This window comes from Neopsephotus bourkii, unplaced genomic scaffold (assembly GCF_033783945.1).
Source record: "Neopsephotus bourkii isolate Nb327-2 ecotype Australia unplaced genomic scaffold, CSIRO-AGI_Nbou_v1 NB_244, whole genome shotgun sequence".
Taxonomy (NCBI): Eukaryota; Metazoa; Chordata; class Aves; order Psittaciformes; family Psittacidae; genus Neopsephotus; species Neopsephotus bourkii.
This window is the reverse complement of record NW_026900754.1, coordinates 754,828-770,249: the sequence shown is the minus strand read 5'-3', so window position 1 is coordinate 770,249 and position 15,422 is coordinate 754,828. Positions and strand designations below refer to the sequence as shown.

The window sequence follows — 15,422 nt, the reverse complement described above, 5'->3', positions numbered from 1 at the left end:
AACAGCGTGTCAACACAGGTGTCTGCGGCCCTGAGGAGGAGGAGAGAGCCAGAGTGAGGACGTGCCTTTGTATTTCATTCTCAACAGCTGAGGGGTGGAACAGCATGTAAGTAAAAGCTTTGAAATGCAAAGATCAAACCAGACTTAAAAGTGTGCCAAGACCGTGGGTAACTAAGCAGGAATCTCGTGCACTTTGGCTCAATAATATAGTCTAGAGAACAGTCTCTGCTGAAAGGCCAGTGTCAAAACCCTTCAGTATAGACAGCTCACATAGGTTCTTTCTTTCTTTTAAATGGCAGTCACATTATCAGTGAAGGAGAAGCTGCTCTGATACCCACTACCAGCTGGGAGGTGAGAGAAGACTGGCAGCTCTCCAGCTGTGGGCTTTTGGGGTTAGACTGCTTTTACCATCCTCAGAGGTTGATTCAACTTCATACCATTTATTTTGAATAGGAAGCACTGAATCCAGTGCAAAGCACTGGTCTCCAAACCAGTAGCAGACAGCTAGTATCAGCCTTAAAAACCATTAAGCCTACATGCTCATTTAAGAGGCACTTTTTGCTTTCTGTTTTGAGTGATGTTGCAGGATTTGTGCAGGCAATTAAATGTCAGCCTATGTATTCCTATGGTTGGCAAGCCTTTGGAGACAAGTAATTCATATAGGGTTTGGAAAAGTTAAACATAGGAACAGATGTTTTAATACTTACTTTCTTTGATTCATCTAAGAGTTCATCTCATCATATGATCTCAGTTTAAGTTACTTGTCTCAAAGTATCAGATCCAGAGGCCAAAATATCTTACTGAGACAATATCTTGCAAGTAGACCATGGCCAAAGATATCGCTGTACTCCTTTGTCAAATCGCAGTTTCTGTCTTGTTTTCAGTGTTGGAAGAAGATTCTGTCTGTGTCTAGTGAAAAACTTCGGTCCAAGATGTTGCTGAATCCAACCTTGCCAGTGCTCAGAATCTGTATTACAACCAACATGAATCCATAAAGTATATAGCTGCTATTAGTGTTTCCACTAGGACTGAATTTCACACAGGCAGATGACATTTTCTGTTCCAGTCTACTTACCATGACAGACTTGGAGAATGGAAAATGAGTAACTGCTATCATAACAGTTGCCCTGTAAAAGGGCCCTGGATCATTTAGTGTCCGGCTTGCCTGAAACATGACTGCACATATCTGCTGGAGGGAAGCCTGTGTCTTTGTCCATGCATTTAAAATCTGTGGAGCAAGAAGCAGTGACAATGATGGATTATATAAACCCAGCAGGGAGGTGTTCTGTTGCAGAGCAGAAGCTGGCCAACAAGAAGATACACCCAAATATTTAGAAGGCAAAAAGTTGTGGAGGCATCCCTGAGCCCTGCTGTCTCCCAGAAGGTGGGATGGCGGTAAAAGCCAGCACACGAGCACCACAACCTTAAGACAAAGGGCAGTGAAAGTTTGGGATCATGAGCATGGGAGGGGACTGTCATGGCACAGGGATTACAGAGCAACATGGCATTTACCAGAGCTAAATAGTCTGCTGTTAAGGACACAGAAATCCATACAGCAGGCTTGAAGGAAACTGGCAGTAACCAATTCCAGTCATTCCCCAAGAAGCTGAGTCTCTGGCAAGCTACACCTGCACAACTTCATACGTAATATCCTAATATCTCTAAGGATAGATAGAAAGGTGACACTAATTTTAAGTGGACTTTTAAGTGTAGCAATTGGTATCTGTCTCCCAAGCCTCTCAGCACACCCTCAAAATGTTGTTTCCTGTGCCCCAGTCAGCATCTACATGCTGACTCAGTGTAAGGAGCATGCTGGGAGCCCATTTGCCACAACTTATAAAAGAGGCTTTAAAGCACTGCTGCCACCTGAAAGAATGGCACATACAAAACCCCTCCTGTTTTGCAGTCCGCCTATGAATAGTGACTTATTCTAATTTACAGCAGGATGTCTTTTATAAGCGGGTAAACTTGGCCTGACTATTTAAGTGAAAAGCATTTGAAAGCTTGCACACATGCACGCACACACGTGCAACTGAGAAAGACCTTCACAACATGCACACATATCTCTGCTTAATGGGCATCACCATCCTTGCATGTGAGGGTTGCAACTGAGCCACTCCTGCTGCCTTCTTTGTGTGTCTGAATGTGTTGGGCCTCTCTGTTCTGAAATACCTTGAGGGTCTAGAAGTAGAGGAAACACCAGGCTGATGAAACACCTGCAGTCTGGAGTCTGTCTGGGACCACGGCTGGTACTAGATGTCACAGAGAACAGTGCTGAAACCTTCAACTGTTTTCACTTGCCATCAAGCAGTTAGCAATTGGCCAAAATGGGAGGATTTAGCCCTTGCTCAAACTTTTCTTTTTTCTGTTACATGGTGTGAATCAGATGTTTATGATTCCCCAGTCAACCCTGAGTGCAGGTACTCAGCCCTGGCATTAGCAGGGCAAGCAAGGATCATTTCAAGAGGTCACTTTCATATCTGCCCAGTCTTCCCACTTTCCTCCTACAGATAATGCAAATCAAGTAAATATTGCTCTTGTTTCTGAAACCTTGCATTAGGATTGGTTCAACAACTGCTAAAAGGGTAGCTGTCCTGACAAGAAGAGTCAGTCAGTTCATCTGTGGATAGAGATTTTTTTTGACGGCATGCTGAAAATAGCACCTCAGAAACCACACTGCTAGCTGGTTTTAGAAAGGCCAGTTTCTGAAGTCTCTCTAAGTGGCCAGCTTGTTACTCTGTAAATAGCAATCACTTTGTTTAGCTGTTCTTCAGAAAGTGCCCATGCCTGAAGGACAATGCTGCCCGGGGGCACCTCCTCACAGCCTGGCCATCCCTGCAGGCTGCTCTGGTTGAGCTTCCCCAGAAGCCCCTGGGGCTTGTAAGAGAAGCAGGAACATACTTGAGGATGCCATCACTCACACAGCCATGCTACACATGCTCACCTGTGTTTCTCTGGGGAGGCTAAGCTCCCCATACATCCGATATGCTTCAGGGCACTGCTGTTTGGCTGACACCCCCCCCCCCCCGACACACACCCCCGCCCCAACCGTCTATGTGAGCTTAATCCCAGCTCAAGTATCTCCCCTTCCATAGCACCTAATCAGCCTTAATCCTGCCCAGATAAAACCAGTCATCCCAGTAGGAAAGAAAAAAATACAACGGTGGCTTTAGCCAAAGACATTTCTTCTGAAGCTAAAAGGTATGTGGCACGGAAGTTCTAAACCCTTCTGCTTCACAAACTGTCCTCTCCCTTCTGAGAGGTTTTCTAAATCTTTCCTGGAGATGTACATAAATTGAAAAATACCTCTTCTCGCCCTGCAGGGCCAGTACCCCCTTGAATCTCTTCTCTCCCACACCCACACGGCACTTCCTTGGTGGTCTCTGCATCATGAGGTCAGTGAAAACATACGAACTTTACCCACTGGTCCCGAGATGTCTAACAGATCACTCTGTGCCTATGTAGTACAGGGCACATGCTGCACACTAGCTGTGCGGCTCAGGCTGTGCCACTCCTGTCCTGGAGGCTGAATCTGGGTCCCTTGACTGCTCTACATGCTGTAATTTGCAATATGAACAGGCAGGCAGACCTGAGGGAAGTCACTGAGGTCAGATGAGTGTCCTTTGGTTTGTGTTTATTTAAGTATCTCATAACCCTCTAGAGTTAATTCCTGATCATGAACATCCATTCTGGGACCCAACGTACTTCTGAGGATCCCTGTGATGGACATCTGCTCAAATTTTGCCTGAAGGTTCCCCATCCTGCTTCTGACCTCCCCTTAGCTGCATGTCTTTCTGAATGAAGACTTCCTCCTGGAAAATCCTTCTCATTTTTATTTTCAGAATGGGATGCCTCTGCTCTGAGGAAAGGGGATGTATGTATCCTACTGCCTCCTCCCTTCATGCTGCTTTCCGTCTGCCTGCCCTTTTCCTCTGTCTGCCCTTGGCTTGCTTTCTAGAGGATGTTAAGTGTCAAGTTTGGTTGATTTGTTGCAGCCTAATTAGCTGATTTAATCCAATTAAACTATCTGGAGTTATCTGTGTAATGTGGTGGCTTTGTTAGCTAACTCCATTCCCACTTTCCCTTGCAAAAAATGTTCCCTTCAGCTCCTCACTCCAGATCTCCAGTGGCAGATTCCCATATGGTCCTTGGCTGTTTGTTGACCGCTTGTGATCAGGACTCTAGGTTCTGCAGATTTCCTTCAGGGACCATCTCTGCGCACCCTGGTTAGCCAAGTCTGCCCACTGCTCTTCTTCCTTGCCAGAAGACTTGTAGGTACTTCGTCTTTAGTGGCTTGGCAATAAGGTCAGCAAGATTCTATGCCCTCATGAGACTAGTCACTTGTACTTGAGCTCACTGTTCTCTGCCTTCCTTTGGCTTAGTAAAATCTGCCCGCAAACAGACACGTTTTCTCCACAGTAACAGTGCAGTCAAAATATTAAATCTGAAACTGTCACCTCTTCCAAGTGCCTTTTTCCTTCCTAGAGTATCTCAGTGTTAGGTTGATGTCATTCTTCAGCTAGCTCCTCCTTGATCTGGGAACAATTTTTTTTCTTCCCAGAAAAGGGAACCTCTGGACCTTTGTTGTGTCTGCTGATGCTGTAGATTAAAAAGTAGTGCCACTGAGAAGAGACCTGTAGGCTACAAAAATCTCCAAAGAAAGAATGGTGATGAGTGAAGCTTTAAGCCTCAGGTTGCTTGGTTTTATTTAGCAGAGTTCTGGGTATGAGCCTAGAGCACCAACACCTATACGAAAACCCTTCTCATGCCCCCCCCATGCTGACTGCTCCCTAGCAGAGGATTTTCAGGCATCAGGGTATGACCTTGTTCCTGAAACATGACAAAAAAACGATTAGCTTCCCTAGATATTTCTATTCCCAAGCATCCCTATTTACCTGCTTAATTCCTGTTGAGAGAGAGGTCTAGAAAGAAAGCCTGCCATGCCAGTTACTTTTAGCCACCATGGATGGTCCCAACCACATCCCATAGCTGCACCTTGCTTTTCATTCTTCTCAGCCACCTCTGTGTGTGTTTAGGGACGTGCAAGAAGATGGACGTGCTTAGTCAGGAGTCTCAGGTTCAGTAAGAAGCTTCAAAGAGCAAACTCTGTTCCCTAAAAATGATCCTGCTTGAGACCACAACACTCTCTGAAGAGTTCACAACTTTGTGCTCCCTAAAGGTTACTCTGAAATAGTCAGTATAAAATTTGGAACTTGCTGCTGCGAAAGATGGAAGTGTCTGTTTGGAGGAGAGACCTCTTTTGGGTTTCCAAATACCTGGTCTTTGTTTTCAAAATTGCCCCAAATGACAGAATAAGGTGAGGATAACTTTCTTGACAGGAAACAGCCTGGCAGGCATAGAGGGCTGATCTTCTTAAAGGCATCTTTGAATCACCTTAATACAAATCCTCGTGGAATAGTCTTATCGGCTTCAACAGGGATGAAAGCAATAGTACTGCAAAGAAATGAGTAGCCCTTGAGAAGCTCCATTAAAGGTGTTTTAGTGGTAATGGAAAATTATCTTTTTACTGCAGAATTTGAGCAATCCTTAAGAATTTAAGAGAATTATCTTCCTCTTAAGCAATTTGAAATAACAATTAAAAACTCTTCAGAAAGGTGGTTATTCTCTGTTAAGCCCTGATGGATTTCTTACTTAGGCTGGGCTATAAATGATCTTGTTCCTAGGAGTAAAATGGTTCAGGGTCCTGTCTCTGAGGCATGTAACTTGCGTGCTTCATTCTGGCAGCATGAATATCATAATATCTATTCTTATTATCATCAAACTTTGCTGTCACTGTTTATTTGTAGCTATCTGTCATTTGGCCTAAAACATAAACCAGAGGGAAATACCACATTCTTTATTAACCTGTTTGCTTTAAATTACCACTTCTGTGAACATTTCACCTTCAACAAATCAATATATTGTTCCTCATAGGGACAGCTGGTGCAAGCAGGAGCTAAAGAACTGACCTGTTGATGATCCTGATCAACTATCTGTTGATCTCCCTCTGAAATCATACTCCTTGGCAAAATCTTATTTACAACTCTAAGTCAACCAACACTTTTCTCCTTTTTTGCTTGACAGAACTCCTGGTAATATTTTTTTCAAAATCCCTTGGCCAGGCATTTAGCCATTAAGGCAAACTTTCAAATTACTCAAGTTGTAAAAATACATTTTACAGTGAAATCTCAAAGCAGAAACAGCTGCCTAGGTTCAGTTTTGACAGCTGCTCTTCACCTCACAACAAGTAGCCTACTTGTGTTTGCTTATTCATTAAAATTGAAATATAACACAATAGGATCAGGTGTCTTAGCTGGCAAATGCCCTACTTGTTCTCTGTGTTGGTGCCTCAGTGCTCATGATACATACTTGTTTTATATTATAAACCCCTTGTGATTAGCTTTATTGTTATACCATCAACATACTTTAGCTTCCCAAATAAAACAATTAAGAACCCACCTAGGAAAGATACTAGTTTAACTGGAACACAAAAACAGTCCCATTAGTTTTCCAGAGACCACATGTGTTCTTGAAGTAAATGTTTCTTAAGAGCTGATCTGGATGAGAACAAATCCTCTGGTCTAAAGCTCATATTTCAGGTCACCTGTGATCCTCATGAAATCCCATATTCACCCTTCCACTCAGACCAAGCTCTGAATAGAAAGGAAAATGCTTAATTTTTCAAAGCAGAGTCTCATCAAATGAGGCTTTACCTATAGTGTGAAGGTACGTGCACTGTTTCAGATGTCTGCATTTTCCAATTTAAACTCCTTCGGCTTGTTCCAAGTTTGCAGCTCTTTTTCATGCCACTCATTCCATACAGTGAGGTCAAAAAAGTGTCCCTCTGATGGTGTGGGGAGCACAGATGGCTTGCTCAAGGGGAAGGGTCTAGAGGAACCTCGATGGAAGCTTTTTAGCTATTGAAGTGCCTTTTACTTGCAAGCTGGCTATCACCCAAAAATGGAAACTCAAACCACTGTCGAGAGGATGGCCCTGAAATGTCATTAACAAATGCTTCAGGGAAACAGAGACGTTTGAGAAATGAAGGTTTTGACCACATTTTTCATATATGCATTGTCATTGGGACTCACATGGCTAGAAGCTGTTTTCCTCTGAGGGCAGGAATCACAGGCCACAGCAATACTTAAATCCTCCGTGAGTTACAGCATCAGTTCTGTTCATTACTGTCAGTTAGAAGCCTGCATTCTCCACTGAGCTTTGGGGCTTGCATGAGATTTGGAGTGTAAGGGCATAAAGCCATGAAATAAATACCAGAGCAGTTGCCCTGACCCTGGTTTGTATGCAGCCAAAGCTTAGACCAAGCCATTCTGTGAACGTTCAGCATGGTGGTAAGGGAGGGCAGCCAGCGACAGGCACCAAGGGACTGGGTTTGTTCAGCTGGGCATTGAGAGGCAGCACGTTGTTTGAGACCTACAAGGATCCTCCTTGAAAATACCATTTCATTCTCAGTGGGGGATTTAAATACTATACTAGATATCACTGTACTGAAAGGAATGTCACTGGTGGTCTTTGAGAAGTGCAGAGAAGAAAAAAGGGGAAATAATGGGAGAAAATCTGGGAGAATCATTCCCTCAAACCAAAGAGGCACAAAAAACCACACACATCTTATTTAAAACAAAAGTTGCCAAAAGAGCTGGTAGAGTTCCCCAAACTAGTTAAAACCAGTAAAATCATATCTGCATTTTGAGAATTTATTCAGCATTAGCTATACCTTTGTCTCACAAGTTGAATGCAATTTGGAAGCACTGGTAAGGAAGTCAGCATGCTAGGATCAGTTAAAAAAACCCAAAAACCTAAACAACAACCACCCACCCACCTCACAGATAAACTTGCAGACTTCCTTGTGAGAGAGAAATCCTGCTGCACCTCATGCCCAAATGGACTGGTTTTGCAGTGCTGAGGGAGGAGGTGCTGTAGAGTTACCAAGGATTTACAATCAGGTAGAGATGAGGTAAGGTGCTCCGACTAACCTAAGGAAAAGCAGATGGTCCTGCTCTCCTGGAAACCTGCCCCCACTGCCCCCAACTGGGGGTTAGCCAGTGCTGCTGTGGGGAGCAAACAGATCCTTTCAGCAAGAGTTCTCCATGAGCTGCTAAATCTGTGCCTGAATTAGGGTTAGACCCAAAAGGTCATTACCAGGATAAAAATTCGTGATAGAAACACTCAATGTTATTTTTAATATTTTTGAGTGTTAGCCAACAACTGTATGTTGTGTCTCTGCTGCTGTTCATTCTGTGAGAAACTTTATATCTTTCTAACAGTTGGAAATGCAGCATCAAGGCCAGGTCGGATGGGGCTTTGAGCAACTTGGTCTAATGGAAGGTGTCTCTGCCTGTGGCAGGGGTTTGGAATTTATTAGATTATCTGTAAGAATAAAGATTATCCTTAAGGCCCCTTCCAACCCAAACCATTCGATGAGTCTATGATTCATGTTCCAGCTGGGTTTGACCACAAGCTTGGGAGGGAGCAGCTTGCACTTGTATTGTAGTTACAGGCTGTAATGGTGCTGTTGTAACCAAGTGTTCCCTTGTCCATCACAGGCTGATCCTTCTGACATTGCTAGTTTTTAAAGGAAGCCTATTTCAACGTACTCCACCAGCTGTTTCATGAAGCAGCTCTTCCTAAACCACACCAGAGAGAGGGAAGCAGAGGTTGCCGTGATGTGAATTTTTACATCACTCATTCTGACACAGCAAGAAAAACTCCCAAGAACTGATGGTGATTTTTTGAAGTACATAAAATTAACCATATGTGGAGAAAAAAAACCTCCCAAGACCAGCACAAAACAGTCCCTCTTGAGGCCAGAAGCTACGACCCACCACCAAGGTCAAGCGCTGGTACCTCTAGTGTGAGCTCGGACACGCTTTGCATAGAAAACACACCAGTTGTTGCTATTGGGTGATGTTAAAAACAGCAGTTGGGCCACACTTAGAAGTGCTGCCTTCATGGTGCTGATGTTTCATAAAATCAGCTAGGTTGGAAAGAACCTCTAAGATCATCAAGTTCAACTTTTACCCCAGGACTGCCAAGTTCACCACTAACTCATGTCACTGATGGCTTCATCTACATGGTTTTTGAACACTCCCAGGGATGGTGATTCCACCACTGCCCTGGGCAGCCTCTGCCAATGCCTGAGCACCCTCTCTGTGAAGAAATACCAATCTAAACCTCCTCTGGCAGAGCTTAAGGCTGTTACCTCTTGTCCTATAGCTTGCTACTTGGGAGATCAGCCATCTCCTCTCTCCATCCTCCCTTCAGGTAGCTGTAGAGAGCGATAAAGTCTTTCCTGAGCCTTCTCCAGACTAAACACCCCAGTTCCCTCAGCCACTCCTCATCGCACCTGTGCTGCAGACCCTTCACCAGCTTCGTTGCCCTTCTCTGGATCCGCTCCAGCTCCTCAATGTCGCTCTTGTAGTGAGGGGCCCAGAGCTGAACACGGGATTCGAGGTGTGACCTCACCAGTGCCGAGTACAAGGGGACGATCACTGCCCTGGCCCTGCTCCCACGCTACTTCTGATACAGGTTAGTGTGTCATGTCCCGCCCTGTCCTGTGGGCTGCAGCGCGCCTGACGCCTCGGGAGGTGGCCGCTGTAACCCGGGCCCGCCCCGCGCTGCTCCTCCGGGAAAGCAGGTGCCCGCGTCCCGCCCACCGCCGGCTGGGGGGGGCGGGCCGGGGGAGCGTGCGTGAAGTCATCGCTGCCGTCACAATGGGCAACACCCCCGCCCCCTACTCCTCCTACTCCTCCTCCTCCCAGGCTTCCCGCGCGGCCTTTCTCCCTTAAAAGGACAATGGGGCGCGCAAACTGAGAGGGCTTGATTGAGTAGAATGGGGCCGTGGGAATGGCGCATGCGCAGAGCGGCGGCTGCCGGCGGGAGGGGCGGAGACAGGAGGTGGCGGGAGGGGGTGTGGGGGGGTGGTGCGCTGTCTGTCGCGCGCCCGCCCGCTCGGGCTGTCCGGTAGAGCTCGGAGGGAGAGGCTGGGCCGCGCACGGCACGGCTGTTGGTGGACGCAGGAGCGCGGTGAGTGCTGCTTTCTGCTTAAGAGAAGGAGAGGAAAAAGCAAAGCTGAGAGCGAACGTAAGGTCTGAACCGGGATTTTGTGTTTGTTCGCTTGCTTGGTTGGGTTTGGGTCAAAATTGGGGTGTTTGTTGGTTGTTGTGTTTTGTTTTGTTGTGTTTTGTTGTTTTGTTGTTTGGGCTTTTTCCTAGTAGCTGGTGGTTTCTGTTAAACATAAGTTAATCCCGAAGCCTGCGCTCAGTGCTGCAGCGGCAAAAAGACTTTGCCTCCTGAAACAGTTTGACACGCATGGCTCCCGTGAGCGGCGTTTTCCATCTTTGCCTCAGTTAGTGGAGTTTAAAGGAGGTGCTGGGTGGTGGGGGGAGACGCCTCCCGCGTTGTTGCGGACCGTGCCTGGGGACTCCAACCGTCGTCGTGAGCCGTCCCCAAGTACGGTTAAAGCCTAAAGTTTCGAGGAAGAAGAGTAGACCGGTTCGTGGCCATTTAACTCCAAAAGCGGATCCTAGCTGCGGGGTGCGTTAAGTAAACCGGGCTGCCCGGCGGTAGCGGGGCTGCACGGAGCCGTGCCCGAGGCCTCGCCACGCGGCCCCACTGGCCGGGTTCCACCGTTGCGAGGCGGGTGTCGCAGGTGCGGCTCCGGCGCGCCCCGCACCGCACACCTGTAGCACGGGCGCTCACGAGTGGCTGCCGGCGGGGTGGCGGAAGGAGCGGGAGCATGGCAGTGCCCGCTGTCCCTGCTCTCCGTGGTGCACGGAGAGGGAGATATCGGTTTTAGTTCTGGTTATCGCTAGTGTTTGCGGTCAAGCACCGTGCGCGCCCGGAGACGGGGAAAACGTGCGGCTGCAGGCTGGCGTGACACGTGCTGCCGGTCGTATGGGTCGTGGTGTGGGGCCTCCTCCACATCAGCAGGCGTCCCGGTGCGCGGCGTTACCGTTGCGGGGACGCGCGGCGGGCGGGCGGCGATGGCGTATTGCCGCTCCCGCCGCGCGGCGCGAGTGGAGGTCGCTCCCGGCCACAACAGCCGATGCCCGCGCCCGGCGCCAGCAAGTTTTGGCTCCCGGCTTCCACGGGGCTGCGGCGGCGGGGCTGGGGCTGGAGCGGCCGGCGTGCCCCCGGCGCGGCACGTAGGCAGCGCCCGGCTGCAGGGAAAACAAAGGGCTCGCATGTGCTGCGGCGCCCAGCGCGCCGGGGACAGGGCTTCTCTCTGTATGGGGGGGGAGGGTGGACCTCAGCCCAGGGGGATGTCGGTGGGATAAAACTCGTCCCGCGGGAAGAGTGATGTTTATTAGCGGCTGGTTGGCGGTTCTGGAGGACTTTTGGAGAGGCGGTGAAACTTTGGGCGCACACGCGCTCCCTTGCACACCGCAGTGCAAGCAGGAGGGCGAGCCTCGCTGGCCACCCGGGGCTGACGCAGGGTCCGGGGGGGGGTCCGTGTTGCCCGCGCCGCGGCGTGCCCGCGTTGCTGGGAGGTCTGCGACGGCCCTTTGAAGTACAACTGTTGCCATGTTTGAATTACGTCAGGGCCGAGCCATGAGGAACCAGCGCGGAGCGAGGCAGGGGGGACGGGAGCGGTCCCTCAAGGGGGAGGTAGTGGTGAGAGGCGTCCATCAGCTGCCGGGACAGGGGTCGGGGTGCCCGGCGGGGCTGTTGCGGCTCGATTCCCGCTTACCGCCGGATGGGGCGGCTGCACCGAGACCGCGTGGTGGGGCGGCGTCTGCAGAGCGGGGCCGCCTCGCAGCGCCCACCTCTGCTCCGCGCTTTCCTCCCCTTCCTACGCCCTTTTAATTCGCTTTTAATTATATTCGTCTTTCGGCAAGTTCCGCGCTTGGCAGCCGCGCCAGAGGAGCGGGGGGGGAGGGCCGCGGCCGCCAGCCTGTGCACTCCCGCCGCTCCACCTGACCGGCGGGGCCGCCCACGAAAGTAGGTCGTCCGCCCCGGGAAAGAAGAGGGGGGAGTCTTTGTTCCTGGCGCTGCCGCGCCTCCGCCCGCCGCGGCCCCCAGTCGGCGAGCGAGCCCGCCGGCGGTAACGGGCGGGAGCGCAGCCCCGCCATGCGGTGCTCTGCTCCCGGAAAGCGGCCGCCGCCTCCCGGCCAACTGCGCTGCGCCCGTCCCGGCTGCTGCGGGAGCGGCGCGACCAGGCTGCACCTGGAGCCAGCGTTTATCCCTGCCCTCTGAGTTATTTTACCCTTTTTAACTTGCGGGTTTTCGCCAGGGGAATGCTCCCAGTCGCGCTCTCCCTTTCATGAGATAGAAGTTGCCGTCTGCTCTTGTACGCACGTCTCCGGATGCGTGTAGCTAAAGGGATTTAAAGGGACCTGCCAAACCTGTTGTTCACTCGCCTGTGCCTTAGCGCAAAGAGCTGGTCTGAATCTTGCCTGCCCCGGCGCGCCCCCAGCTCCTTCTGGGCGGGAACGTCCCCGGTTCGTCCTGTTGAGAGCTTTGTCCCCAGCAATCTGCTGGTCGGCAGTCCTTTCGGCCCGAATTATCCAATAATCATTAAAATTGCAAGGAAAGAAAAATAAGTTTGGAGCTGTGTCCCGCTGCCGCAGGATGCTGCCTTTCAACCTGCTGCTGTGCGCCTCTTGCCCTGCCACCCTTCCCTCGTGGGCAGGGAGAGAGGAAGGCCTAGGTTCCTGAATTCTGCCCAGAACTTCCACAGCATCGCATCCGTGGTGGAGGCTGAGCAGTGTACTTGAGCACAACTCGACTTTTTTTCAGTTTGAATTTTAAGTTGTTACTGGTGGAAGGTGGTAGGTTGACAGCCATGGAGGCATCTGCTTAACCCTTTTACAAGGCAAGCCAGAAGAGTGACTGTTGCTTAGCAAACCTCTTCACTACTGTGTGCTTGCTTCCAAAGGTGAGGCTGACTGTCAGCCATGTGCAGGGTAAGTGCTGTGGAAACCCCCTTTCTCCCCAGTCTGCACACAGTTAGATTCACCATGCAGTTCACAGCTTTTTTTTTTCTAATGAAGGGGAAAAGGCTGCACAAAGCCTGCAGAGTAGGGGGAGACAGTGAATTGGATGCCTTTCTGCTCGCACCAGTGGAAGCTGAAGTCCTTTGGCACCCAGGCGAATTCCAGGTTTCTTGGGATCTGTGGTCCCTGGTAGAGAATCAGCAAGTTAACAAATTGTGGGATTTTCAAACACCCCCACAAGCATGCAGCATCCAGCTCCCACTGAAAGTAGGTGGGATTGAGTGCCAGAGCCTCTGAGAAAAATTCCTCCTTGCTTCTCCCAGCCCAGAGATTCTCAAAACAGAAGCTGATTGCCTACAATTTCATTCTTTCCTTTAAAAAGAAAACATCACTGACTTCTTGGAAGATGTTAGATGAGCTGATAAGTTCACACAGGTTAAAATAAACAACACATGCTGAACAGCTCTGTGTCACCAAACTCCGCTTTGCATTGATTCTTAGCACCTGATGCTTTGTACCTCTTTCATAACAACATGACGCACAGACAGTCGTACTAGACAACCAGGTTCTTCAGACTTGTACTCCTTGTAGCGCTTGCTTTTTAGCAGAAAGCAGCAGCTAGTGAGCTGGGGCTTCAAGATGGAGTGGTTAAGCAGAATGCATGGGCAGGACTCTATTTCATAACTTGGACCTCTGCATTTCTGTAGAATGTGCTCAGTCCAAGTGAAATGATCAATAATATTACTTAAGGACATGGAAATGTATCCTTTTAAATGAAGTCACTATAGTTCTTCTGCCAAATAATTACTGCTACTTCTGTTTGAATCCCCTTCAGGTATGTTACTCTCTTTAAAAAATGAAAAGCCCCAAAACTGTTCAGTGTCTCATGATCTCAAGTATCTGTGATGCTCTTTCAGTAGCAGGTGGTTGCAGTGACTGCACTCAGATAAACAACGCAGACTGAACTCCATCACTTGCTTGAGAATGTCTCAGGTTTTCCTCACAGGTCTTCTGCTCAGGCAGAGTGGGGTGTTAAGTTATGCAATAGGAGTTTTTGGAGGGAAGTCCTCTTTCAAGATGGAACGTCTGCAGGTGGGACAGGTTTGGGATTTCCCTCCCTCTCCCCCCCATGCAAATATTACTGATTACTGTTTTCATGCTTTGGCCTATCCCTTTTGAAGCAGTAACCACATGGCAGTTCAGAGGAACACCCAAGTGGCTTAGCCTTTCACTTCTCTTGTCTAAGTGGGTTAGGTACTTATTTCCTTCTGAAGATCAGCAGGTAGGTAGGTTCCTTTGTGACTTGACTGCTTCTGAAAACTTCACTCAGAACAGCTTGTGACCCAGCCAGGATGCTGTGGAGGCTCAGACATGTGACAGAAACATCCAGTTTGACTTTTTTATATGCTTGGTAGTTGCTGCCAGTTGCTAAGATTGCACTCTAGCACTGAGCACAAAACAGTGGCTGCAGACAACTACCAGCAAAGAAGTGAGTTACTTACTTTGGCAGAAAGAAAGATCCCTGAAGATGGAGTTTTGACCTTTAACTGATTTTGCTCAGCTCATCAAGTGAAAACTCCACAGGATACTGCTTCATTCAGATGTGTCTGGGCTGTAGCAGCCAAATACAACTTTCCCACAAGTAAAGTTGTTCTGGGTGGAGAAAGGAAGGGAAGTGGAAGGAAAATCTGAGGATAAAGGGGACCAAAAGAGTGTACAGCCACGAAGTTCTTAAGGTTCTTGTTGTTGGAAATTAGTCGCTGTTTTGAGCTAGAAGGACAGTTGACAGTGTAAAAAATGTGGGGTTTTTGTGAATACTGAAGTTGCATTTTCAGATTACTCCCTTTAGCTTGGTCTGTTACTTCCTTGGAGTATTCTGGCTTTGAGCATGTTCAAATACACTTTTCTGGGGTCCAATTTTAACTTCTATGCTGAAGGTTTTCTTTTCAGCATGTAAACTCAGGGGGGAGGTATGTTTACATTCAGTCTCTGGTATAGATCAGCTCCTCTGTTGATGTACAGTTCTCTTTCCTACAGTTGATTTTCAGTAGAGGTGTTGCAGTTTATTTCAGCAGAGGGACAGGCCTAAGAATTTATTAGCAAGACAAGCAACTGCTTCTGGCGCCATAGACAGCTCTGGAAGTGTTTTTCGTGTGTGTGCATGTGACTGGGTGTATGCGCCTGGGTGTATGCACTTGCAGATATAAAAGCCAGAGCACGTATATTCTTTCTATATAAAGGCATGTCTTTCTTTTCCTTTAAAAGAAAATAAAGTACTGTTTTGGTTATGTTTCTTAGCTCCAATGCAATGTTGGAGAGACGAACACTGAGGTTTTTACTGACAGGAACCTGCTGCATCAATGTACACAGGCTAGATGATATTTTTCTATGGCCCCATTTCAGGGAGGCTGTGCCAAGGCTGTTTTGTACACAGAAGGAGAAATCAAATGATTTGCAGGGTTATCTTCC

At 48.5% G+C, this 15,422-nt stretch overlaps 1 protein-coding gene across 2 annotated transcripts in view; it reads left to right on the top strand.

Moving 5' to 3' along the window:
- SINHCAF (SIN3-HDAC complex associated factor) overlaps window positions 1–15,422 on the top strand; it is a 28,206-nt gene continuing 12,784 nt past the window's right edge. Inside the window, exon 1 of one of the 2 annotated variants that reach the window (XM_061345814.1) lies at window positions 1–106. The gene's annotated coding sequence lies outside the window, so the exon portion shown is untranslated. Of the gene's footprint in view, window positions 107–9,911; window positions 10,042–15,422 lie in introns of those variants that run through there. The other variant, XM_061345811.1, reaches the window with a different exon arrangement.